The following is a 25,156-nucleotide window of genomic DNA, read 5'->3' as shown; positions in this document are numbered from 1 at the left end:
GGCTAATTTATATTTACAAATATAATTGCCCATTCTGAATATTTAGCAGTTGCTCTTGTAAAATAAAGTGCTACTACACAAAGTAAGTCAGGAATTAAATTGATGTTATTTTCAGAATCTCTGGCATGTGTCCAGTGCTACATTCAATTTAGTAAGATAAAAATTACAGAAATCAGTACCTGATTGTCTTGGTATATACTCTAGCTTATAATACCAAGAGACAGTTAGTGGTTCAGGCCAATCTTTCTCCTTCAAGTCAGTTTCTAATAGGGCGTATTGTTCAGGATCCATAATGATTCTCGTGGAGATTGAAGTAGAAGTTTCCACTTTATCAGCTTCCCTAGGTATTTGGTTTCTCCATTGATTGAAGGTTTCACAGTGAATAGATAGATCTTATAGTAAAGGGGAGGGGTGGCAAGGTTGGATTTGGTGATGCTGGTGATGTTGTTGAGTCCTCAGTTGCAATAAGGTGATAGGGGTAGTAATCTGTGGAGGAGAAAAAGATGTCACAGACTCTGGAGTTGTATCTGCAGCAGAATGTGGCAATCTATTTTGTATAACCACCATTGCTGAATAGGTCATGGAAGTATCCAAAGCTGCAATGAGTATGGTATCCAATAGTGAGCAGTAAGGTAGCATACTGCATTGACCCCCATAGTAATACTTAGGGGTTTAATAATGCATAGCAGATTCATGCCTACAAAATTAAGATAGTGTCCTATAAATTTGTAAATCTTTGTAGCTGTTGTTCTTGCCACTCAAGGAGATCTATAGTTTATGGCCAATATTGGGCCATAATTATTGCGAATACCGCCCCAAGCATAATCATCCTGCATCATACTAGGCTAAGTATTAAACATCTAGTGTTGATACAGTAAAACATGGTGTTCTTCATACCTGAAATTTTTATAGACGATTTATGATATTTTCCTTAGTTTGATGTAGTATTCTTTCTTCTTTGGTCAACCAGATTGTTTTTTTTTAATGGCAGGTGCTATAATTTCTGCAGTACTCTAATGATTGTTTTTAAATCAGATTAGATTTGATTCTGTAGTGTTGTTAGTGCTAATTCCTATCTCTGTGGATGTCTGCCATATTCAATAGAAGTTTTTCTACCATTCTATATCTATGGTTTAGAGATCTTGCTGCCTCCCAGATCATCTTAGTCCAGACTTTCATACCTAGATTGTTACTAAGCAACCTAAGCTTTTGCTTGAATAAGCCATACTTCTCAACTGATCCAGAAGCAGTTGGGTTGTACAGTATCTAGAAATTCCACAATATGCTGTATTCCCAGCCCATTCTTATATTAGCTTTCCTGTGAAATGTGTGCCCTAATCTTATTTTATGATATTTGGGATACAATCAGAAATGATTCAGATTTCTAAAGCTCTTTTGGTGGATTTTTTAAAATTAAGTTTAAAAAATTTTAATTCCAGTAAAGTTAACATACAGTGTTAGATTAGTTTCAGGTGTACAATAAAGTGATTCAACAATTCTATACATTACTCAGTGCTCATTGTGATAACTGTACTCTTAAACCCCTTCACTTATTTCACCCATCCCTCCCCCCACCTCCCCTCTGGTAATCATCAGTTCTCTATAGTTAAGAGTCTGTTTCTTGGTTTGTCTCTCTGTTTTCTTCTTTGTTCGTTTCTTAAATTCCATACATGAGTGAAATCATATGTTACTTGTCTATCTCTGACTTACTTCACTTAGCATTATACTCTCTAGATCCATCCATGTTGTTACAAATGGCAAGATTTCATTTTTTATGATTGAAATAATAATTCCATTCTTTATCAATTCATCTTTCGATGGGCACTTGGGCTGCTTCCATAATTTAGCTATTGTAAATGATGCTGCAATAAACAAAGGGGTGCATGCATCTCTTTGAATTAGTGTTTTTGTATTTGAGGGGTACATAGTAGTGGGATTACTGGATCATATGGTAGTTCCATTTTTAACTTTTTGAGGAATGTCCGTACTATCTTCCACAGTGGCTGCAACAGTTTGCATTCCTACCAACAGTGCACAAGGGTTCCTATTTCTTTGCATTCTCTCTAACACTTACCTGTTTCTTTTGTTTTTGATTTTATACATTCTGACAGGTTTGAAGTGATATCTCATTGTAGTTTTGATCCATTTCCCCGATGGATGAATGATGTTGAGTATCTTTTCGTGTGTTTGGCTATCGGTATTTCTTCTTTGGAGAAATATCTGTCCATGTCTTCTGCCCATTTATTTTTATTTAAAAAATTTTGTAATGCTTGTTTATTTTTGAGAAAAAGAACGAGAGCATGCAAGTGGGGGAGGGGTAGAGAGAGACACACACAGAATCTGAAGCAGGCTCATATGGGGCTCCAACACACCATGAGATCATGATCTGAGCCAAAGTTAGACTCTCAACCAACTGAGCCACCCAGGTGCCCTGTCTTCCACCCATTTTTAATTGGATTGTTTTTTGGATGTTGAGTTGTACAAGTTCTTTATATATTTTGGATACTAACCCTTTTCTAGATGTCATTTACAAATATCTTCTTCCATTCAGTAGGCAGTCTTTTAGTTTTGTTGATTATTTCTTTTTCTGTACAGAAACTTTTTATTTTGATCTTGTCCCAATAGCTTATATTTGCTTTTGATTTCCTTGCCTCAGGAGACATATCTAGAGAGATGTTTCTATGGCCAATGTCAAAAAGAATTATTACCTGTGCTCTCTTCTAGGATTTTTGTGGTTTCAGGTGCCACATGTAGGTCCTTAATCCGTTTTGAGTTTATTTTTGTGTATGGTGTTAGAAAGTGGTCCGGTTTCATTTTTTTGCATGTAGCCACCCAGTGTTCCCAGCTCCATTTGTTGAAGAGGCTTTTTCCCATTGCATATTCTCAGCTATTTTATAAAAGATTAATTGACCATATAAGTGGGGGCTTATTTCTAGGTTTTTCTGTTCTCTTGTATTAATCTCTTTGTCTGTTTTTGTGCCACTTACATCCTGTTTTGATTACTATAGCTTTGTAGTATAACTTGAAATCTGGCACTGTAATAGCTCCAGTTTTGTTTTTCTTTTTCAAAATTGCTTTTGCTTTTTGGGGGTCTATTGTGGTTCTATAAAAATAATAGGATTGTTCTAGTTCTGTGAAAAATGCTGTTGGTATTTTGATATGGATTGCATTAAATCTAGTAATTAAATCTAGATCACTTTGGGTAGTATGGACATTTTAACAATATCTGTTATTCCATTCCATAAATGGAATATCTTTCCATGGAATATCTTTCTACTTGTTTGTGTTGTCTTCAGTGTCTTTCATCAGCATTTTATAGTTTTCAGAGTACAGGCCCTTCACTTCTTTGGTTATGTTTATTCCTAGGTATTTTATTATTTTTGGTTCAATTCTAAATGGGATTGCTTTCTTAATTTCTGTTGCTTAATTGTTAGTATATAAATACATTATATATTTTGTATCCTGCAACCTAAATGAATGTATCAGTTCTATAAATTTTTGGTGGAGTCTTCAGGGTTTTTTATATATAGTATCATGTCTATATATAGTATCATATACTATATAGTATCACTGCAAATAGTGAAAGTTTTACTTCTTCCTTACTGATTTGAATGCTTTTTATTCCTTTTTCTTGTCTGATTAGTATGACTAGGACTTGTAGGACTATGTTGAATGAAATTGATGACAGTGGACATCCTTGTCTTGGTCCTATCTTAGAGGAAAGTTCTCAGTGTTTCACCATTGCATATGATGCTCACTGTGGGTTTTTTTTTTTTAAATTTTTTTTTTAATGTTTATTTTGAGACAGAGACAGAGAATGAACGGGGGAGGGTCAGAGAGAGAGGGAGACACAGAATCCGAAGCAGGCTCCAGGCTCTGAGCTGTCAGCACAGAGCCCGACGCGGGGCTTGAACTCACAGACCATGAGATCATGATCTGAGCCGAAGTCGGCCGCTTAACCGACTGAGCCACCCAGGCGCCCCCTCACTGTGGGTTTTTAATATATGGCCTTTATTATTTTGAGGTATGTTCACTCTAAACCTACTTTGTTGAAAGTTTTTTTTTATCATGAATGAATATTGTACTTTGTCAAATGCTTTTTCTGCATCTATTGAAATGATCATATGGTTTTTATCCTTCCTCTTGTTAATGTCATATACACATTGATTTGCAAATATTGAACTGCCTTGCATTCCAGGAATAAATTCCATTTGATCATGGTGAATGATTTTTTAAATATATTGTTGGATTTTTTTTGCTACTATTTTGTTGAGGATTTCCCATATATGTTCATCAGAGATATTAGCCTGTAGGCTTTTGTTTTTGCTTTTTTGCTTTTTGTAGTATCTTTATCTGGTTTTGATATCAGGGTAATACTGGCCTCAGAATGAATTTGGAAACTTTCCCTTCCTTTTCTGTTTTTGGAAGAGTTTGAGAAGAATAGGTATTAATTCTTCTTTAAATGTTTGGTAGAATCCTCCTGTGAAGCCATCTCATCCTGGATTTTTGTTTATTGGGTGTTTTTGAATTACTGATTCCAATTTCATTGCTAGTAATCAGTGTGTTCATATGTTCTATTTATTCCCGATTCAGTTTAGGGAGAGTATATGCTTCTAGGAATTCATTCATTTCTTCTAGGATGTCCAATTTGTTACTATATCATTTTCCATAACATTCTCTTATAATCCTTCGTACTTCTGTGGCATTGTTATTTTTCCTCTTTCTTTTCTTTAAAAAAATTTTTTTTAAATATGAAATTTATTGTCAAATTGGTTTCCATACAACACCCAGTGCTTATCCCAAAAGGTGGCCTCTTCAATACCCATCACCCACCCTCCCCTCCCTCCCACCCTTCATTAACCCTCAGTTTGTCCTCAGTTTTAAGAATCCCTTATGCTCTGGCTCTCTCCCTCTCTAACCTCTTTTTTTGTTTCTTCCCCTCCCCCATGGACTTCTGTTAGGTTTCTCAGGATCCACATAAGAGTGAAAACATATGGTATGTCTTTCTCTGTATGACTTATTTCACTTAGCATAACACTCTCCAGTTCTATCCACGTTGCTACAAAGGGCCATATTTCATTCTTTCTCATTGCCACCTAGTATTCCATTGTGTATATAAATCACAATTTCTTTATCCATTCGTCAGTTGATGGATATGACATTTAGGCTCTTTCCATAATTTGGCTATTGTTGAAAGTGCTGCTATAAACATTGGGGTACAAGTGCCCCTATGCATCAGCACTCCTGTATCCCTTGGGTAAATTCCTAGCAGTGCTATTTCTGGGTCACAGGGTAGATCTATTTTTAATTTTTTGAGGAAGCTCCACACTGTTTTCCAGAGTGGCTGCACAGTCTGCATTCCCACCAGCAGTGCAAGAGGGTTCCTGTTTCTCCACATCCTTTCCAGCATCTGTAGTCTCCTGATTTGTTCATTTTAGCCACTCTAACTGGCGTGAGGTGATATATGAGGGTGGTCCTGATTTGTATTTCCCTGATGAGGAGCGACATTGAGCATCTTTTCATGTGCCTGTTGGCCATCTGGATGTCTTCTTTAGACAAGTGTCTATTCATGTTTTCTGCCCATTTCTTCACTGGATTATTTGTTTTTTGGGTGTGGAGGTTGGTGAGCTCTTTATAGATTTTGGATACTAGCCCTTTGTCCAATATGTCATTTGCAAATATCTTTTCCCATTCCGTTGGTTGCCTTTTAGTTTTGTTGATTGTTTCCTCTGCTGTGCAGAAGTTTTTTTTATCTTCATGAGGTCCCAGTAGTTCTTTGCTTTTAATTCCCTTGCCTTTGGAGATGTGTCAAGTAAGAAATTGCTGTGGCTGAGGTCAGAGAGGTTTTTTCCTGCTTTCTCCTCTAGGGTTTTGATGGTTTCCTGTCTCACATCCAGGTCCTTTATCCATTTTTAGTTTATTTTTGTGTATGGTGTAAGAAAGTGGTCTGGTTTCATTCTTCATGTTGTTGTCCAGTTCTCCCAGCACCATTTGTTAAAGAGACTGCCTTTTTTTCCATTGGATACTCTTTCCTGCTTTGTCAAAGATTAGTTGGCCATACATTTGTGGGTCCAGTGTTGGGGTTTCTGTTCTATTCCATTGGTCTATGTGTCTGTTTTTGTGCCAATACCATGCTGTCTTGATGATTACAGCTTTGTCGTAGAGGCTAAAGTCTGGGATTGTGATGCCTCCTGCTTTGGTCTTCTTCTTCAAAATTACTTTGGCTATTTGGGGCCTTTTGTGGTTCCATACAAATTTTAGGATTCCTTGTTCTAGCTTCGAGAAGAATGCTGGTGCAATTTTGATTGGGATTGCATTGAATGTGTAGATAGCTTTGGGTAGTATTGATATTTTAACAGTATTTATTCTTCCAATCCATGAGCACGGAATGTTTTTCATTTCTTTATATCTTCTTCAATTTCCTTCATAAGCTTTCTATAGTTTTCAGCATACAGATCTTTTACATCTTTGGTTAGATTTATTCCTAGGTATTTTATGCTTCTTGGTGCAATTGTGAATGGGATCAGTTTCTTTATTTGTCTTTCTGTTGCTTCATTATTAGTGTATAAGAATGCAACTGATTTCTGTACATTGATTTTGTATCCTGCAACTTTGCTGAATTCATGTATCAGTTCTAGAAGACTTTTGGTGGAGTCTGTAGGATTTTCCATGTATAATATCATGTCATCTGCAAAAAGTGAAAGCTTAACTTCATCTTTGCCAATTTTGATGCCTTTGATTTCCTTTTGTTGTCTGATTGCTGATGCTAGCACTTCCAACACTATGTTAAACAACAGTGGTGAGAGTGGGCATCCCTGTCGTGTTCCTGATCTCATGGAGAAAGTTCTCAGTTTTTCCCCACTGAGGATGATATTAGCTGTGGGCTTTTCCTATATGGCTTTTATGGTGTTTAAGTATGTTCCTTCTATCCCGACTTTCTCGAGGGTTTTTATTAAGAAAGGATGCTGAATTTTGTCAAATGCTTTTTTCTGCATCAATTGACAGGATCATATGGTTCTTATCTTTTCTTTTATTAATGTGATATATCACATTGATTGATTTGTGAATATTGAACCAGCCCTGCAGCCCAGGAATGAATCCCACTTGATCATGGTGAATAATTCTTTTTATATGCTGTTGAATTCGATTTGCTAGTATCTTATTGAGAATTTTCGCATCCATATTCATCAGGGATATTGGCCTGTAGTTCTCTCTTTTTTTATTGGGTCTCTGTCTGGTTTAGGAATCAAAGTAATGCTGGCTTCATAGAATGAGTCTGGACGTTTTCCTTCCCTTTCTATTTTTTGGAGCAGCTTGAGAAGGATAGGTATTATCTCTGCTTTAAATGTCTGGTAGAATTCCCCAGGGAAGCCATTTGGTCCTGGACTCTTACTTGTTGGGAGATTTTTGATAACTGATTCAATTTCTTCGTGGGTTATGGGTCTGTTCAAGCTTTTGATTTCTTCCTGTTTGAGTTTTGGAAGTGTGTGGGTGTTTAGGAATTTGTCCATTTCTTCCAGGTTGTCCAGTTTGTTGGCATATAATTTTTCATAGTATTCCCTGATAATTGCTTGTATTTCTGAGGGATTGGTTGTAATAATTCCATTTTCATTCATGATTTTATCTATTTGGGTCATCTCCCTTTTCTTTTTGAGAAGCCTGGCTAGAGGTTTATCAATTTCGTTTATTTTTTCAAAAAACCAACTCTTGGTTTCATTGATCTGCTCTACAGTTTTTTTAGATTCTACATTGTTTATTTCTGCTCTGATCTTTATTATTTCTCTTCTTCTGCTGGGTTCAGGGTGTCTTTGCTGTTCTGCTTCTATTTCCTTTAGGTGTGCTGTTAGATTTTGTATTTGGGACTTTTCTTGTTTCTTGAGATAGGCCTGGATTGCAATGTATTTTCCTCTCAGGACTGCCTTTGCTGCATCCCAAAACATTTAGGTTGTTGTATTTTCATTTTCATTTGTTTCCATATATTTTAAAATTTCTTCTCTAATTGCCTGGTTGACCTATTCATTCTTTAGTTGGGTTTTCTTTAACCTCCATGCTTTTGGAGGTTTTCCAGACTTTTTCCTGTGGTTGATTTCAAGCTTCATAGCATTGTGGTCTGAAAGTATGCATGGTATGATCTCAATTCTTGTATACTTATGAAGGGCTGTTTTGTGACCCAGTATGTGATCTATCTTGGAGAAGGTTCCATGTGCACTCAAGAAGAAAGTATATTCTGTTGCTTTGGGATGCAGAGTTCTAAATATATCTGTCAAGTCCATCTGATCCAATGTATCATTCAGGGCCCTTGTTTCTTTATTGATCCTGTGGCTAGATCACCTATCCATTGTTGTAAGTGGCATATTAAAGTCCCCTGCAATTACCACATTCTTATCAATAAGGCTGCTTATGTTTGTGATTGTTTTATATATTTGGGGGCTCCTGTATTCGGCACATATACATTTATAATTGTTAGCTCTTCCTGATGGATAGATCCTGTAATTATTATATAATGCCCTTCTTCATCTCTTGTTACAGCCTTTAAAGTCTAGTTTGTCTGATATAAGTATGGCTACTCCAGCTTTCTTTTGACTTCCAGTAGCATGATAGATAGTTCTCCGTCCCCTCGCTTTCAATCTGAAGGTGTCCTCAGGTCTAAAATGAGTCTCTTGTAGACAGCAAATAGATGGGTCTTGTTTTTTTATCCATTCTGTTACCCCATGTCTTTTGGTTGGAGCATTTAGTCCATTTACATTCAGTGTTATTATAGAAAGATATGGGTTTAGAGTCATTGTGATATCTGTAGGTTTCATGCTTGTAGTGATGTCTCTGGTACTTTGTCTCACAGGGTTCCCCTTAGGATCTCTTGTAGGGCTGGTTTAGTGGTGATGAATTCCTTCAGTTTTTGTTTGTTTGGGAAGATCTTTATCTCTCCTTCTATTCTAAATGACAGACTTGCTGGATAAAGGATTCTCGGCTGCATATTTTTTCTGTTCATCACATTGAAGATTTCCTGCCATTCCTTTCTGGCCTGCCAAGTTTCAGTAGATAGATCCATCACTAGTCTTATAGGTCTCCCTTTATATGTTAGACCATGTTTATCCCTAGCTGCTTTCAGAATTTTCTCTTTATCCTTGTATTAAAAAAATTTTTTTTAATGTTTATTTATTTTTGAGAGAGAGAGGCAGAGCATGAGTGGAGGATGGACAGAGACAGAGAGGGAGACATAGAATCTGAAGCAGGCTCCAGGCTCTGAGCTGTCAGCACAGAGCCCAACGTGGGGCTGGAACCCACGAACCTTGAGATCATGACCTGAGCCAAAGTCAGATGCTTAACCGACTGAGCCACACAGGAGCCCTTCCTCTTTCATTTCTGATTTCGAGTCCTCTCTTTTTTTTTTATGGGTCTAGCTAAAGGTTTATTAATTTTATTGATCTTTTCAAAGAAGTAGGTTTTGTTTTCATTAATCTGTTCTGATTTTTTAAATCTCTCATTTATTTCTGCTCTAATATTTAGTATTTCCTTCCTTCTGCTAGTTTGGGGCTTTGCTCCTCTTTTTCTAGCTTCTTTAGGTGTAAAGTTAGGTTGTTTGAGATTTTTCTTGTTTCCTGATGTAGGCCTATATTGCTATAAATTTCTCTCCCAGAATACCTTTTGCTACATCCCAAAGATTTGGGGCCATTGTATTTTCCTGATCATTTGTATGTATGTATTATTAAATTTCTTAGATTTCCTCTTTGACCCATTTGTTGTTTGATAGAATGTTATTTAATCTCCATGTATTTGTGTTCTAGACTTTTTTCTTGTGGTTGATTTCTAGTGTCATAGTGTTGTAGTCAGAAAAGTTGCATGTTATGATTTCAGTCTTTTTGAATTTGTGGCCTAATGTGATCTATTCTGGAGAATGTTCCATGTGTACTTGAAAAGCATGTGTATTTTTGCTGTGTCTGAATATATCTATTAAATCCATCTGGTCCAGTTGGTCATTCAAAGCCACTGTTTCCTTGTTGATTTTCTTTCTAGGTGATCTGTTGATGTAAGTGGGATGTTAAAATTTCAGTTCACTAGTATTGTTGATTTCTTCTATTATGTTTATTAACTTATTTATGTTATTTGGGTGCTTTCATGTTGGGTGCATAAATGTTTACAATTATTATACCTTATTGTTAAATTGTTCCCTTTATGATTATATAGTGTCCATCTTTATCTCTTGTTACAGTCTGTTTTAAAGTCTGTTTTGTCCAGTATATTGTTACCAGCTTTCTTTTCACTTCCATTTGCATGATAAATGTTTTTCCATCTCTTCCCTTTAAATCTGCATGTGTCTTTAGGTCTCTTGTAGGCAGAATATTGATGGGTTTTGCAATTTTATCCAGTTAGGCACCCTATTCTTTTGATTAGGTAGTTCAGTCCATTTTCATTCAAAGTAATTACTGGTAAGTATGTATTTATTGCCATTTTATTACTTGCTTTATGGTCACTTTTGTAGTTCTTTGTTCCTTTCTTACTCTCTTGTGGTTTGATGGCTTTCTTTAGTGGTATGCTTGGATTCCTTTTTGTTTTTTGTGGTTTTTTTTTTTTTTTTTGCATATTTATGTCAGGTTACCGTTAGGTTTGTGGCTTGATTTGTGGTTACCATTAGGTTTATATATAATATCCTATGCATATGGCAGTCTGTATTAAGTTGATTGTTGGTAAAGCTTGAACCCGTTCTAAAAGCACTAATATTTTATTTCCCCCACCCCACATTTTAGGTATATGGTGTTATACTTTACATCTTTATTTTGTGAATACCTTAACCAATTTTCATAGATATATTGATTTTAATATTTTTGAATTTGTGGCCTAATATTCCTGCTGTTGTACTTTAACCTCCATACTGGTTTTATAAGGGATTAATATACTGTTTTTATAATGTTTATATGTACCTATGAAAGTGTTCCCTTTCCTACTTTTATTACTCCTGCTTATGGGCTTTCCTTCCCACTCAGAGAAAGCCTTTAACATTTCTCGTAGAAATGGATTAGTGGTCATGAATGTCTTAACTATTTTTGTCTGGAAAACTCCTTCTCTCTCCTTCTGTTCTCAATGATAGCCTTGCTGGATAGAGAGTATTATTGGCTGCAGATTTTTCTCCTTTTAGCACTTTGAATATATCGTGCCCAAACTCAGCTGATAGCCTTATATGAGATTCCCCTTGTATGTAACTGTTTTCTCTGGCTATTTTTAAAATTCATCAGTTTTTTTAAAATGTCATTTTAACTATTCTGTGTCTTGGTGTGGAGCACCTTAGGTTGATTTTGTTGGGGCTCTCTGTGCCTCTTGGATCAGGATTTCTGTTTCCTTCTGCAGATTAGGGAAGTTTTCAGCTATTATTTATTAAATTTTCTGCCCCCTTTTTTCTCTCTTCTTCTGGGATCCCTATAATGTGAATGTTATTATACTTGGTGGGGTCACTGTGCTCCCTTAACCTATTCTCATTTTCTAATATTCTTTTTTTCTTCTGTTCCATTTGGTTGCTTTCCATTACTCTGTTCTCCAGGTCACTCATCCATTCTTCTACTTCCTCTAGTCCTTTATTCCATGTAGTGTATTTTTCAGTTATTGAGTTCATCTCTGGTTGGTTCTTCTTAATATTTTCTCTTTGTTGAGGAACTTGCTGAGATCCTCCACTCATTTCTCGAGCCCAGTGAGTACCTTTATGACCATTACTTAGAGTTCTCTATCTGGCATATTGCTTATTTCCATTTTGGTTAGCTCTCTTGCTGTGTATTTGTCCTGTTCTTTCATTTGAGACCTATTCCTCTCATTTTGTCTAACTTTCTGTGTCTGTGTTAGGAAATTCAGCTAGGTCTCCTGCTTTTGAAATTGGTGGGCTTATGAACAAGAGGCCCTACAGTGCCCTGCAATGTGAGGTCTATGCAGCAGAAGCTGGCACTTTGGGTTTTCTGCTGTGTGTGTTGTGTGCATCCTACTGTTGTGGTTAAGGTGTGTTTGACTTTAGTCTAGTTGTCTGCAATGACTCTTTGCCTGTTAGGGGTCGGGTTTGGTACCTGTGCTGTTTAAGGGCCCAGTCTGAGAGCCACCATGGGCTTGAGTTGGGTCAGTCAAGATGCATGCCCTCAGCTCATTTTCCAGAATTGTGGTTGCACTGAACTACAGGGTACACTCCCAGCATTGTCTCCTGAAAGGCTTTTGTTGGTGGGTGGGACCTACAGTCAGACCAGCTGTCTGCCCCAAGCCCACTGGTTGGCCTGCAAACTAGTGTGTGTGATTATTTTCCACCTTCCCCAGGGCAGGAGTCACTTTGAGTGGTGCTGGCCACTGTCAGTGCTGCTTACAGAATGCCATGCTTGTGGTGCCGCTTTGGATGGACTCCTGCCAAGTGGGGTGGGTTGGATGGGATAGTCTGCAGGAGAACACAAGGGTGGGATGCATAACATAAACAAGGTTTGTACTTGTCTGCTTATGGGAAGAGACTTGGAGCCATTCTGGAGGAACTTCTGCCCAGTGTGGCTGGTTGGAGGGGGAGATTCATAAGACAATGTATCTATGGAACAAAGTAAGCCTAGGATCCTCCTATTCTGACATCTTCCCTGGCAGTCTGATTAGGTTACAGAATTTTCAACAGGGAGAGTAGCTGAGTTTGATATCTCATGAAGTTTTTATGAGTAATCTAAATATAATTGTTAAGAGTTAAGTAAATTGTGGGCACTTTGGTGGGTCAGTCAGTTGAGCATGTGACTTTAGCTCAGGTCATGGTCTCATGGTTTGAGCCCCACATAGGGCCTGCTGCTGTCAGTACAGAGCCCACTTAGGATCCTCTGTTCCCCGCTCTCTGCCCCTCCCCCACTTGTATGTGCTGTCTCTCAAAAATAAACTTAAAAAAAAAAAAAGAGCAAGTAAGTTGAAGAAAAAAGGTTTGAGCCACTCAGGCACCCTTTACCTACAATCAGTTAAGCATCTGCCTCTTGAACTCAGCTCAGGTCTTGATGTCAGGGTTGTGAGTTAATACCCTGCGCTCTGCTCTGCACTGGATGTGAAGCCTACTTAAAAAAAGAAACCATAAAAGTTTATAGATCAACTATTTAAAATAGTTTCTCCAAGTCTTTTGGTACCCTGAAACCTTTAAGTTTTGCTAAATGAGTTAATGTAGATATCATTGAATTTAACTTATTTCCCAATAAGTAAAGAATAAAACATTAATTAGTGACTATAGGTTTATCTATTCTTTTGGCTTTCCTATCACAGAGGAACTAAAACTTGAGTCTCTTAGTAAACAGTGTTTTGTGCTTTTTGAAAGATTGTTATGAATAAGCACATATTTCAAGAAATTTATAAATACCTTCATAGTGCATTTTTAGATTGGCAAATTAAGTAAATGTAACAATTCATAATTGCTTAGTATTTTTCACTATAAAGTTTCTAAGGGTAAAAGACTTTTTTTTTAATTTTTATTTTTTTAAATTCACATCCAAGTTAGCATAGAGTGCAACAATGATTTCAGGAGTAGATTCTTTAGTGCCCCTCACCCATTTAGCCCATCCTCCGCTCCCTCAACCTCTCCAGCAACCCTGTTTGTTCTCCATATTTAAGAGTCTTATGTTTTGTCCCCCTCCCTGTTTTTATATTATTTTTGCTTCCCTTATGTTCATCTGTTTTGTATCTTAAAGTTCTCATATGAGTGAAGTCATATGATATTTGTTTCTAATTTCACTTAGCATAATACCCTCTAGTTCCATCCACATAGTTGCAAATGGCAAGATTTCATTCTTTTTGATTGCCGAGTAATACTCCAGTGCGTGTGTGTGTTCTTTATCCATTCATCCATTGATGGACCTTTGGGCTCTTTCCATACTTTGACTATTGTTGATAGTGCTGCTGTAAACATTGGGGTGCATGTGTCCCTTCAAAACAGCATACCTGTATCCCTTGGGTAAATACCTAGTAGTGTAATTGCTGGGTCATAGGGTAGTTCTATTTTTAATTTTTTGAGGAACCTCCATACTGTTTTCCAGAGTAGCTGCCCAGTTTGCATTCTCACCAGCAGCGCAAGAGAGATCCTATTTCTCTGCATCCTCACCAACATCTGTTGTTGCCTGAGTTGTTAATGTTAGCCATTCTGACAGGTGTGAAGTGGTACCTCATGGTGGTTTTGATTTGTATTTCCCTGATGATAAGTGATGTTGAGCATCTTTTCATGTGTTGGTTGGCCATCTGGATGTCTTCTTTGGACAAGTGTCTATTTATGTCTTTTGCCCATTTCTTCACTGGATTGTTTTTTCGGTATTGAGTTTGAGAAGTTCTTTGTAGATTTTGGATACTATTTATCTGATATGTCATTTGCAAATATCTTCTCCCATTCTGCCGGTTGCCTTTTAGTTTTTCTGATTGTTTCTTTTGCTGTGTAGAAGCTTTTTATTTTGATGAGGTCCCAATAGTTCATTTTTGCTTTTGTGTTGAGTAAGAAGTTGCTGTGGCCAAGGTCAAAGAGGTTTTTGCCTGCTTTCTCTTCCAAGGATTTTGATGGCTTCCTGTCTTACATTGAGGTCTTTCATCCATTTTGAGTTTATTTTGTGTATGGTGTAAGAAAGTGGTCCAGGTTCATTTTTCTGCATGTCACTGTCCAGTTTTCCCAGCACCATTTGCTGAAGAGACTGTCTTTAGTTGGCCATACATTTGTGGGTCCATTTCTGGGTTCTTTATTCTGTTCCATTGATCTGAGTGTCTGTTTTTGTGCCAGTACCATACTGTCTTGATGATTACAGCTTTGTAGTATAGCTTGAGGTCTGGGATTGTGATGCCTCCTGCTTTGGTTTTCTTTTTCAAGATTGCTTTCGCTATTCCAGGTCTTTTCTGGTTCTGTACAAACTTTAGGATTGTTAGCTCTAGCTCTGTGAAGAATGCTGGTGTTACTTTGACAGGGATTGTATTGAATGTATAGTTGCTTTGGGTAGTGTTGACATTTTAACAATATTTCTTCTTCCTATCCAGGAGCATGGAATCTTTTCCCATTTTTTTGTGTCTCCTTCAATTTCTTTCATAAGCTTTCTATAGTTTTCAGTGTATAAATTTTTCACCTCTTGTTAGATTTATTCCTAGGTATTTTATGGTTTTTGGTGCAGTTGTAAATGGGATCGATTCCTTGATTTCTCTTTCTGTTGCTTCATTTTTGGTGTGTAGGAATGCAACTGATTTCTGTGCATTGATTTTAGATCCTGCCACTTTGCTGAATTCATGGATCAGTTCTAGAAGTTTTTTTTGTGGAATCTTTTGGGTTTTCCATATAGAGTATCATGTCATCTGCGAAGAGTGAAAATTTGACCTCCTCCTGGCCGATTTGGATGCCTAAGGGTTAAAGCTTCTAATGTGTGATTACAGCTACTAAAAATAATAGGGAAACATCTCCATATGCAAGAAAAGTAGAACATGTGTTTTTCTCCTCCATTTCTTATAGCTTCTTTATCAAAAATTTTTGTCCTAAAGTGAGACTATTTTTTTTTTCACATTCAGATTTTTTCCTCTTTAAAAAGTCTTAAAAGATTGTGAACAAGGAATCTTTAAAATGATTTTAATGTATGATCATGCTGGCTAAGATTAAAATGATTTATTTGAAAAATGAGTTTTAATATAAAAAGCTGGTACAAATTAAAATTTGTTTTTTGTCTCTGTTAAAATCATAATAATCTAAGAAAATGTCCTTTTAATTGTAAACAATTTTTTTACTTTTAATGCAATGTACCTAGAAAAGTAAAGGTTCCATGTTTTGTCTACATCAAGTCTTTGATTACTTAAAAAAAAAGAGTGTTTAATTTTATTTGCCTATGAAGTCTTTAACTGCCACTTTAGATAAAATGGATAATTATTGTATGATATGTTACTCTGTTTAATGAGAAGTCTGAACTTTTTTTTTTTTTTTTTTGACAGAACTCCCAAATTCTAAAATGAAGTCTTCTTGAGTTTGAAACTTCCCAGAAGATCTCTGGAAGATTTCAAGGGTTTGTTCTTCTCATAAAAGAGAGATGTTAAAGGCAGCAACCTCTTTGACCTTGGCTGCAGCAACTTCTTACTTGACATGTCTCTGAAGGCAAGGGAAATAAAAGCAAAAATAAACTATTGAGACGTCATCAAGATAAAAAGCTTCTACACAGCAAAAGAAACAAAACTGAAAGGCAACCAATGGAATGGGAGAAGATATTTGCAAATGATATATTGGATAAAGGGTTAGTATCCAAAATCTATAAAAAACTTACCAAACTCAACATCCAAAAAACAAACAATCCAGTGAAGAAAAAGGCAGAACACGAATGGACACTTTTCCAAGACACATGAAAAGATGCTCAACAATGCTCATCATCAGGGAAATACAAATCAAAACGACACTGAGATACCACCTCATACTGGTCAGAATACCTAAGATTAACAACTCAGGAAACAACAGATGTTGGCAAGGATGTGGAAAAAGGGGAGCCCTCTTGTACTTTTGGTGGCCTGCAAACTGGTGCAGCCACTCTGGTAAACAGTGTGGAGGTTCCTCAAAAAATTAAAATTACAAATACCCTACTATCCAACAATTGCACCATTAGGAATTTATCCAGAGAATACAGGAATGCTGACCCGAAGGGACACATGCCCCCTAATGTTGATAGCAGTGCTATCAACAATAGCCAAATTCTGGAAAGAGCCCAAATGTCCATCAACTGATAAATGGATTAAAGAAGTGTGTGTGTGTGTGTATACACAATGGAATTGTATTACAATGGACTACTACTCAGCCATCAAAAAGAATGAAATCTTGACATTTACAACAACATGGATGAAACTGGAGGGTATTATTCTAAGCAGAATAATTCAGAGAAAGATATCTTATGATGTCACTCATATGTGGAATTGGAGAAACTTAAACGATCATAGGAGAAGGGTAGGAAAAATAAAAACAGAGAGGCAAACCATAAGAGACTTTTAAATACAGAGAACAGTTGATAGGGGTTGGGTGATGGGCATTAAGGAGGGCACTTGGGATGAGCTCTGTGTGTTATATGTAACGGATCACTGGATTCTACTCCTGAAGCCAAGACTACACTGTATGTTAGCTAACTTGAGAATAAATAAAGAGATGTTAATTATGTTTATTTGGTATGTTAAATTGCATGGGAATCATTGTCAAGTAAGTGATGCTAAACCTTCTTAGATTATATTTCCATAAATATAATTGTTCTAGAAATTGTGTGAGACTCCTAGAAATTGATTATGTTATCACTTGTAATTCTAGTTATTATCTTGAAGTATTGGTTATTTCTGTGATGATTAAATCTCCTTGTCAATTGCATTGTAACGATTTTTTTTAATTCTTTTTGAGAGAGAGCAGAGGGGCAGAGAGAAAGGGAGAGACGGAGAATCCCAAGCAGGCTCTGCACTGACAGTGCAGAGCTCAATTGAGGGCTCAAAGTCACAAACCGTGAAATCATGACCTGAGCTGAAATCAAGAGTTGGATGCCTGACCCACTGAGCCACCCAGTGCCCCTGCATTGTAATGAATTCTAGTCAAATCATTAACCATTACCATTTTTAAGTCATTTGCAGTTATTGTTTTACTTTGATGCTTTTGCAATAGTGCTTCATCTTCAAGGAGATTCAGGAAAAAGACTGATAAATACCTAGAATATCGGTCTCTTATAACTTAAGATCATACCGTTGAACTGAGTAAGAATTTACACAGCTCTAATGGAGAAACTGATGGCTTCACAAAAGTAACAGAAGGTCAAGATCAAGGGAAATTAATTACAGGGGTGTTTGGGTGCTTCAGTTGGTTAAGCGCTGACTCTTGGTTTCAGCTCAGGTCATGATCTCATGGAGCCCTGTGTCTGTCAGTGCAGAGCCTGCTTGAGATTCTCTCTCTCCCTCTCTCTCAAATAAAACAAAAAGAGAAATTAATTATGAATGGGAGTGAATAAACTGAAAATTTTTAGGATTTTTATTTTTTGAAATACTGCTTTGTAAAAAAAAATTTTAAGTTTGAGAGAGAATGCAAGTGGGGTAGGAACAGAGAAAGAGGAAAGAGAGAATCCCAAGCAGATTCCCCACTGTCAGTGCAGGCCTGATGTGAGGCTTGAACTCATAAACTTTGAGATCATGACCTGAGCCGAAACAAAGAGATGGACCCTTAACTGACGGAGCCACTCAGATGCCCTGAAATACTACTGTTTTTTCATCTTTTTTTTTCCAGATATAGGAAAACCTTTCCTCAGCAACATAGTAATTTATACCTTTGTAAGCTCTGCCTACCTGATCACCCCAGAATTTGGAAACTCTCAGTATTCTTATATACTTATTGAACATATACAAATATATTGCCATAAGAATCTGTCTTCCTTATAACAGGACAGTTGGGAACACTGGTTTTATTACTAAGGTTTTGACTGGAATGTCATATTTAAGAGAGATCTGCATAGGCTCAGATATAACTAGACAGCTTTAAGCAACTAATACTGACTTTATGGAGCCAATAAAGTACCTTGGAAATAGTGTGATACTTGCTTACAGGTTTTCAGCATTCTTACCAGGTAAGTAAAGAGGGCCACTTCCAGGCAGGTGCAGGAACCTCAGGATATTTTGGGGACCCTGTTAAAAAAGGAAGTAACCTAAATCCATAGGTATTGCAGGCAAAGCATGATGGCAAGTATTTTGCTTTATTTCTTAGCCTCAAGACCCTGTTAAAAATTCAACCTGAGATGTTTTATGAAAAGTTCCACCAAAGCAGATATAAAAGATCCTATATGATTAATCATGACTCTCACCACACTTATATATAATCAAGCTAAGTTAATTGAAACTAGCCTTATTTGCAAATTAGTCTTAATGGTTATAATTGATAGAAATGGGGGTAATTGTAGAGAGAAAAATTGTTTTGACTGAAACTATGAACTTTTAGATATTAGATTCTAGTTCTAGTAATTGACTTTGTTCTACCTGTAAACTAGACTAGATCCTTAATTTTAGTATCTCAAATCTGGTTACATCTTTCCAAAGTAACATTTCTGATTATCTCCCATTCTTTTTAAACATTGCAAGTGAATATGAATGACTTGGATGGGACCAGAGAAACCACCAGAACAGCATATGTATGGATAATTTTTTACTGGTTGTTGTGTGGCCAAAGATCACAGACGTTTAACCTGCAAACCAGAAAGATCATTTGATTGTGACTTGCTGCCTTCACTCCATCTAAGATGCCTTGAAATTGGGATCTAGACATCTTCTCAACTGGCTACCCTCAGAACTAAGAAACCGTTTTACACTTCAGTCTCCCCAAACTGAGGCAGCACTCTGGGATATAGGCACTATCATAACCATTATCACCACTGGATCTAGACTTTATGACATGGTGATAGGTCACCAATATCACCGTGACATCCAGACCTTATGTGACATGTTCTTTGCTATTGTAATTGAGGAGGAGAGCCAACCCATGGTTGCATTTATGTGGCAAGGCAGGCGGTATCAGTTTGCTAGGCTACCACAAGGATACCTTAGCAGTCCAGTAATAGCCTATAAAGTTCCAACACAAGACATCCAGGCCTTTGATGAAAACACACACAAAAACCCAGTATTTCCTATATATTGATGACATCCTTATTTATGGCAGTAACTAGGAAAAACACATTAGGGTCAAAATAGAATTAATTTAATTCCTTACACTCGGAAAATGGAAAATTGACCCAAGTAAGGTCCACACACTACAGTAAAAGTGCTAGGCAAAATTTAGTCCTCTGGAGGCATGAAAAAATCCACACCCAGTCATAAAACAATATAAATTGTGAATTGACTCCTACCACAAAAGAAGAAGCTCAGAAACTGATAGGACTGTTTGGATATTTGGTATAGCACATACCACTTCTGGTGATAATATTAAAACACATTCATGAAATAAATAGGATGAGTAGAGAATTTAGATGGCTAGAGACTCAAGACAGCCTGTATTTGAAAAATGCTGTCAGAATGTTTAACACATTGGCATCATCTAATGAGGACTTTATTTTTTTTTTAATTTTTTTTTCAACGTTTTTTATTTATTTTTGGGACAGAGAGAGACAGAGCATGAACGGGGGAGGGGCAGAGAGAGAGGGAGACACAGAATCGGAAACAGGCTCCAGGCTCCGAGCCATCAGCCCAGAGCCTGACGCGGGGCTCGAACTCACGGAGCGCGAGATAGTGACCTGGCTGAAGTCGGACGCTTAACCGACTGCGCCACCCAGGCGCTAATGAGGACTTTAAATACAAATTAGAGTGCCTGTACTCAGGAGAGTTTGCAGCAGCATCACTGTGGACCGAAACACCACAGAACTCCCAAGTTTTACCCAACTGGGCTTTACACTAAGGAGTTCCCATTGTCTGAGAACATACACCAACCAATTGAAAGGCTCACCTAAACATTCTACAAGGCCCTAGAAAATACACACTAAGAAAATAAACCAATTACACTTAAACTCCAAAAAACCCTTCTGTAGTAGATAAAGCAGACCTCTACAAAGAGATGGGAAGTACTCTTGACTATAAAGCTATAAAATAACAATGGTACATATCTGAGTGGGGCCACAGATTAAAAGTTGACCTGCATTAACTAAAAAAAATCTCAGCAATGCCAATAGTGGACTTGCTGGATTTTGAGGAGTAAGCTCAAGTGGTTAGGTAAAAGGGACCACAGCAGTCAATGGTGCATGCTTTTATTTATTTACTTTATATATATGTATATGTATATATATACATATATATATATGCATATATATATAGTAAATTTATATACATATATAAATTTATATATATGTGTGTGTGTGTGGAGAGAGAGAGGGAGGTGGAATATGAATGTGCATGAGTGGAGGAGAGGGGAAGAAGGAGAGACAGAGAATCTCAAGCAGGCTCCATGCTCCACATGGAGTCCAATGCAGAACTCAATCCCACGGCCCTGGGATCATGGTCTTAGCTGAAAATCAAGAGTTGGACACTCAACCAACTGAGCCAGCCAAGTGTCCCAACAGTATGTGATTTTAGATGGATCAGCTTTCTTACCATCATACAGAATATCCTGGCAGTCAATCTGTAGAGGAATGACTAATAGTGGACAAACCAGGATAGAATCAGGCTTGGGAGAATCAGCACAACATCAATTTATGGCTAAACTAATAGCTATAAAATTGGCAATTGAACAGTCTGTTAAGGAAAGTCACAACGAGGTATGTAATTTTTGGATCCAAGGATGGTAGGTAAATCATATAGCTAGCTCTCTGGTCAGGTCATGGCAGGACCTGGGAAATAGGATGTAAGAGCGTATGGGGTAATGACGACATATGGCAGAAAATAGCACTGGATGACATCTCCATATTGGTTACACACATCTCTGCACATCAGAAGGACAACTATGAAGTTACCAAATTTAATAACCAAGTAGACAAACTCACTAGGAAAACTAAAGAGGTAAAGATTCCTAAATTTATGAAAAAAAACAATGATTCATGGATAAGGATGAAATCAATTCAAAACATAATCATACATAAATAAGGACAATGGAACATAAAATGTGGACACACAGATATGCCAATGGATAGGATCATTGTATGGGCACATCACCAAACAGGTCATACTGGCAAACATGGCACTAGAACATTGTTGGAGAAAAGAAACATGTATATATCCACATAATAACTTTAATTTAAAATTAAGGGATGTAAATGCCACAATTTTGAAGCTTAGAGGATTCATTCATTGATTCTTCATTAATGAATCATCCAGATACATTCAAAGACAACAAACCCTTCCAAATTGTACAAAGTGATTACATGGAATGCCAGCCTATATCGGAGAATAAGTTATGTGTATCAACAATCTTATACACATCAATTACTCTATCCTTGTGGAAGAAATAATAAAAAATCCACCATCTGAGCCTTGGAAATCTGGATTCCCTGCTCTGGTAATTCAACCATCATAAAATCAGATCAGGGCACCTATTTCACATAAAAGCTAATCAAGAATGGGCTAAGGAACAAGGCATAATATGAAACTTCCTCTTACTCTACAACCCAACTGTTTCTGGATCAATTGAAAGGTATCATGGCTTAAGCAAAAGCTTAGGTTGCTTACTAACAATCTAGATATGAAATCTTGGACTAAAATGATCTGGAAGGTGGCAATCGCTACACCATAGATATAGAAAGGATGAAAAAATTCCTATTAGTATCGCAGGCAGCTACAGAGATAGGAATTAGCATTGATACCACCCCAGAATCTAAAATAGGCAAAGTATTAACTAAAAAACATAAGAATATGGGGAAAATCATAGCACCTGCCATAATAAAACCCTACTTGGTGACCAAAGGAAAAGGTATATTACAACAAATTAAAGACCATAATATGATGCATCTGTAAAAATTTCAGGCATATAGAACATCTTTTATCAACATTGAATGCCTAATATTAGCTAGTATAATGTAGGATGATAATACTTGGGACAGTGTCAATAATTGTCATAACAACTATTGTTTCCCTTGAGTGGCAAGAACAAGAAAGAATTACAAATTTATGGGACACTGTATTTTGCAGGCATGAGTCTGCTTTGCATCTTCAACTCTATTATTAAGTAGGTCAGTGCAGCATGCTGCTTATTGGCCATACTCTTCTATTGCTTACTTTGGAAAGCATACTCAGTAAAGCTACACATATTCCTCTGTAAAATCAGTTGTGCCAGTGTTCCAAAATGGACTACCTTCTGCTCCAAATTTAATTTGAGTCTGTGACATCCTCTTCTTCCTCCATGGATTGCCATTTTGGTCACCTTATAGCAACTGATGACTTAACTGCATTACAGGCATCACCAAGCTCAACCTCTCCACTTCTCCCTTCACTGTCAGCACCATCTACTCACTCAGAAAACTTTAGTCAATGGAGAAACCAAATGGTTAAAGAAGCTGTTGAAGCAGTTGAAACTTGCTCTTCAATCTCCACATGAATTCCCAAGGATCTGAATGACACTAGGATGGAGTGTTGTGTATTGGTTTCAAAAGCACTAGTATATGAGAAAGACAAAGTTGTTTTTAGAAGTTGTCTTGATATCACAATAAAGTAAGCCCTATCAGGATGTATTCATCTCATCTGTTTTTACTCACAAGAATTAGCACAACTTCTGAGGGTCCCTGCTGGGAGCTTATCCATAAAAAACATATGAAGAAGTACAATGGCAAGGGGAAATTTAGACTAAATACTGTCTGTGGGGAGTATCCAAGAGTGTTTCATCTGAGCAAGGCTGTAGTTTCTAATGTAAATAACCAGTTCCAACACTCTGCATCTACCTTGATAGCACCCTGTACCCCACCCCAGCATTCTCCTATAGACCAACTCCACCCAAGCCCCTCACTTTGGCAGGCATCCCTCCAAAGCAGCTCCTGCCAAGCCACACTTGGAAGGTATATCTGGCTGGGACCAGTGCCAGTCTAAAGTAATTTCTTCCCTGAGGCAGAAACTAGTATACTTTAGTTCCAACAGCTGGGCCTCTTTGTTGGCTGTGAAGGGATGAAACCCTGCCCATTAGTACACCTGTAGCTATTGTAGAGGCTAATTACAGACAGCTAGGCTGAGTGCCAGGGCCACCAGACAGATCCTGCAGTAGATTCAGTCAGGCTTCTCATCAGCACAGGGAACAAACCTTGCCTATTGTACTCCCAGCATGTGATTTTGGTCATTGCAACCATCTGGCCTGAAGACCAACCCCATCCACTAGCAGACCCACAGGAATCACACAGCACAGCCACAACAAGATGATGCATGCCATTCACACAGGAGACACTCCTAGGGTGCCTGATTCTTATGACCAAGGGGGATTGCACTACTGGGCACCACAAGAGTTCTACACAAGGTCACTCTAAGACCAAGAGATGTACCTAATCTACCTAATACATAGAAACAGAGTTAGAAAAAATTAGAGAACAGGTTATTTTCCAAATGAATGAATAAGACAGAAATCACAGAAAAAGATTGAAAGGAAATGGAGATAAGTAATATGTCTGATAAAGAGATCAGAGTCATGGTCATAAAGATACTGGACTTGAGAAAAGAGTGGATGAACTCTGAGACCTTCAGAGTCTCAGAGTTGCCTAATATTAGCTAGTATATGCCTAAGAGATAAAAAATATTTTAAAAAGGATCTTCAACTAAGAGATAAAAAATATTTTAAAAAGGATCATTTAGAGCTCAAGAATAAATGAAATAAAATTTAACTAGAGGGAATCTACCACAAATTAGAAGACTCAGAAGAGGAAGAAGGGCCAACATTGTGGAGAAGTAGGGGGATCCAAGGTTCCATCCTCTCAAACAAAGCAGTGTTGAAGCCAAAGGACTTTGAACCCCAAGAGTCCAGGAGGCAAAGAGTTGCTTCCAGGGACCCACCAGGACAATCTGACAGGCCATAGGTGCATGATTGCAAACTGGGAGAGAGAAAACAAACAGAGGGGAGGGATCCCCTTCTGCGGAGAGACAAAGGGAAGAGAAAGAGAGGCTGGGGAAGCATAGGACTGTATTTGGAAGAGAGAAAAACCTCAGACAGGGACAGAGAAAGATCCAGCCTCTAACTGAGAGACTTTCTCCTGACTGAGAGACTTTCTCCTGACTTTCTCCTGCCAGCATCACGCACCTGGGGAGGAGGGGGACCAGCCCTGGGCTCGGCGGCTAGGTCAGGGGTGCAGTCTGCAGTAGGAGAAAGCAATCCCCTCCCTGGAGTGCTGTGGGAAGAAGGTATAACCGTTCAAAGGACAAAGCCTGCCTGCATCCGCCAGCCAGAGACCACATATCTAGCAGCACAGACTGGTGCTTCCCCAGTACTGGGGGCCCATGGAGCAAGAGTTTGAATCCCAGCCAAGCACTAGGGCATAGGAGTTTTATAGCAAGACAACCACCTCATTTGTGCCCTCAGCACAGTGAGGACGGCTCAAACAGAGTGGTTTGGTACACCTGGTCTGTGGAGGAGACACTGGGTTGTCGCCATTTTTCTCCCCACCACCACCAAGGAGGGACCCTCAGGGATAAGACAGCGGGGCCCACAGTAGAGGCAGGATCCACCTACATCAAACCACACTCCTCCGCACCTGGTAACTTCCTATCTACTGGAGCAGGATTGACC

The 25,156-nt window shown here is 37.8% G+C and overlaps 1 long non-coding RNA gene across 3 annotated transcripts in view; it reads left to right on the top strand.

Annotated features, from left to right (window-relative positions):
* The window catches only part of LOC122230635, a 35,117-nt gene extending 19,045 nt beyond the window's left edge, over positions 1-16,072 (top strand). For all 3 annotated transcript variants that reach the window (XR_006207646.1, XR_006207645.1, XR_006207647.1), the window contains one exon: positions 15,919-16,072. This is a non-coding gene — a long non-coding RNA (uncharacterized LOC122230635). The remainder of the gene's footprint in view (positions 1-15,918) is intronic.
* The last annotated feature ends 9,084 nt before the right edge of the window (positions 16,073-25,156 follow it).

Source organism: Panthera tigris, chromosome C2 (assembly GCF_018350195.1).
Source record: "Panthera tigris isolate Pti1 chromosome C2, P.tigris_Pti1_mat1.1, whole genome shotgun sequence".
NCBI classification, from domain to species: domain Eukaryota; kingdom Metazoa; phylum Chordata; class Mammalia; order Carnivora; family Felidae; genus Panthera; species Panthera tigris.
This window is presented reverse-complemented; position numbering and strand designations above follow the sequence as displayed.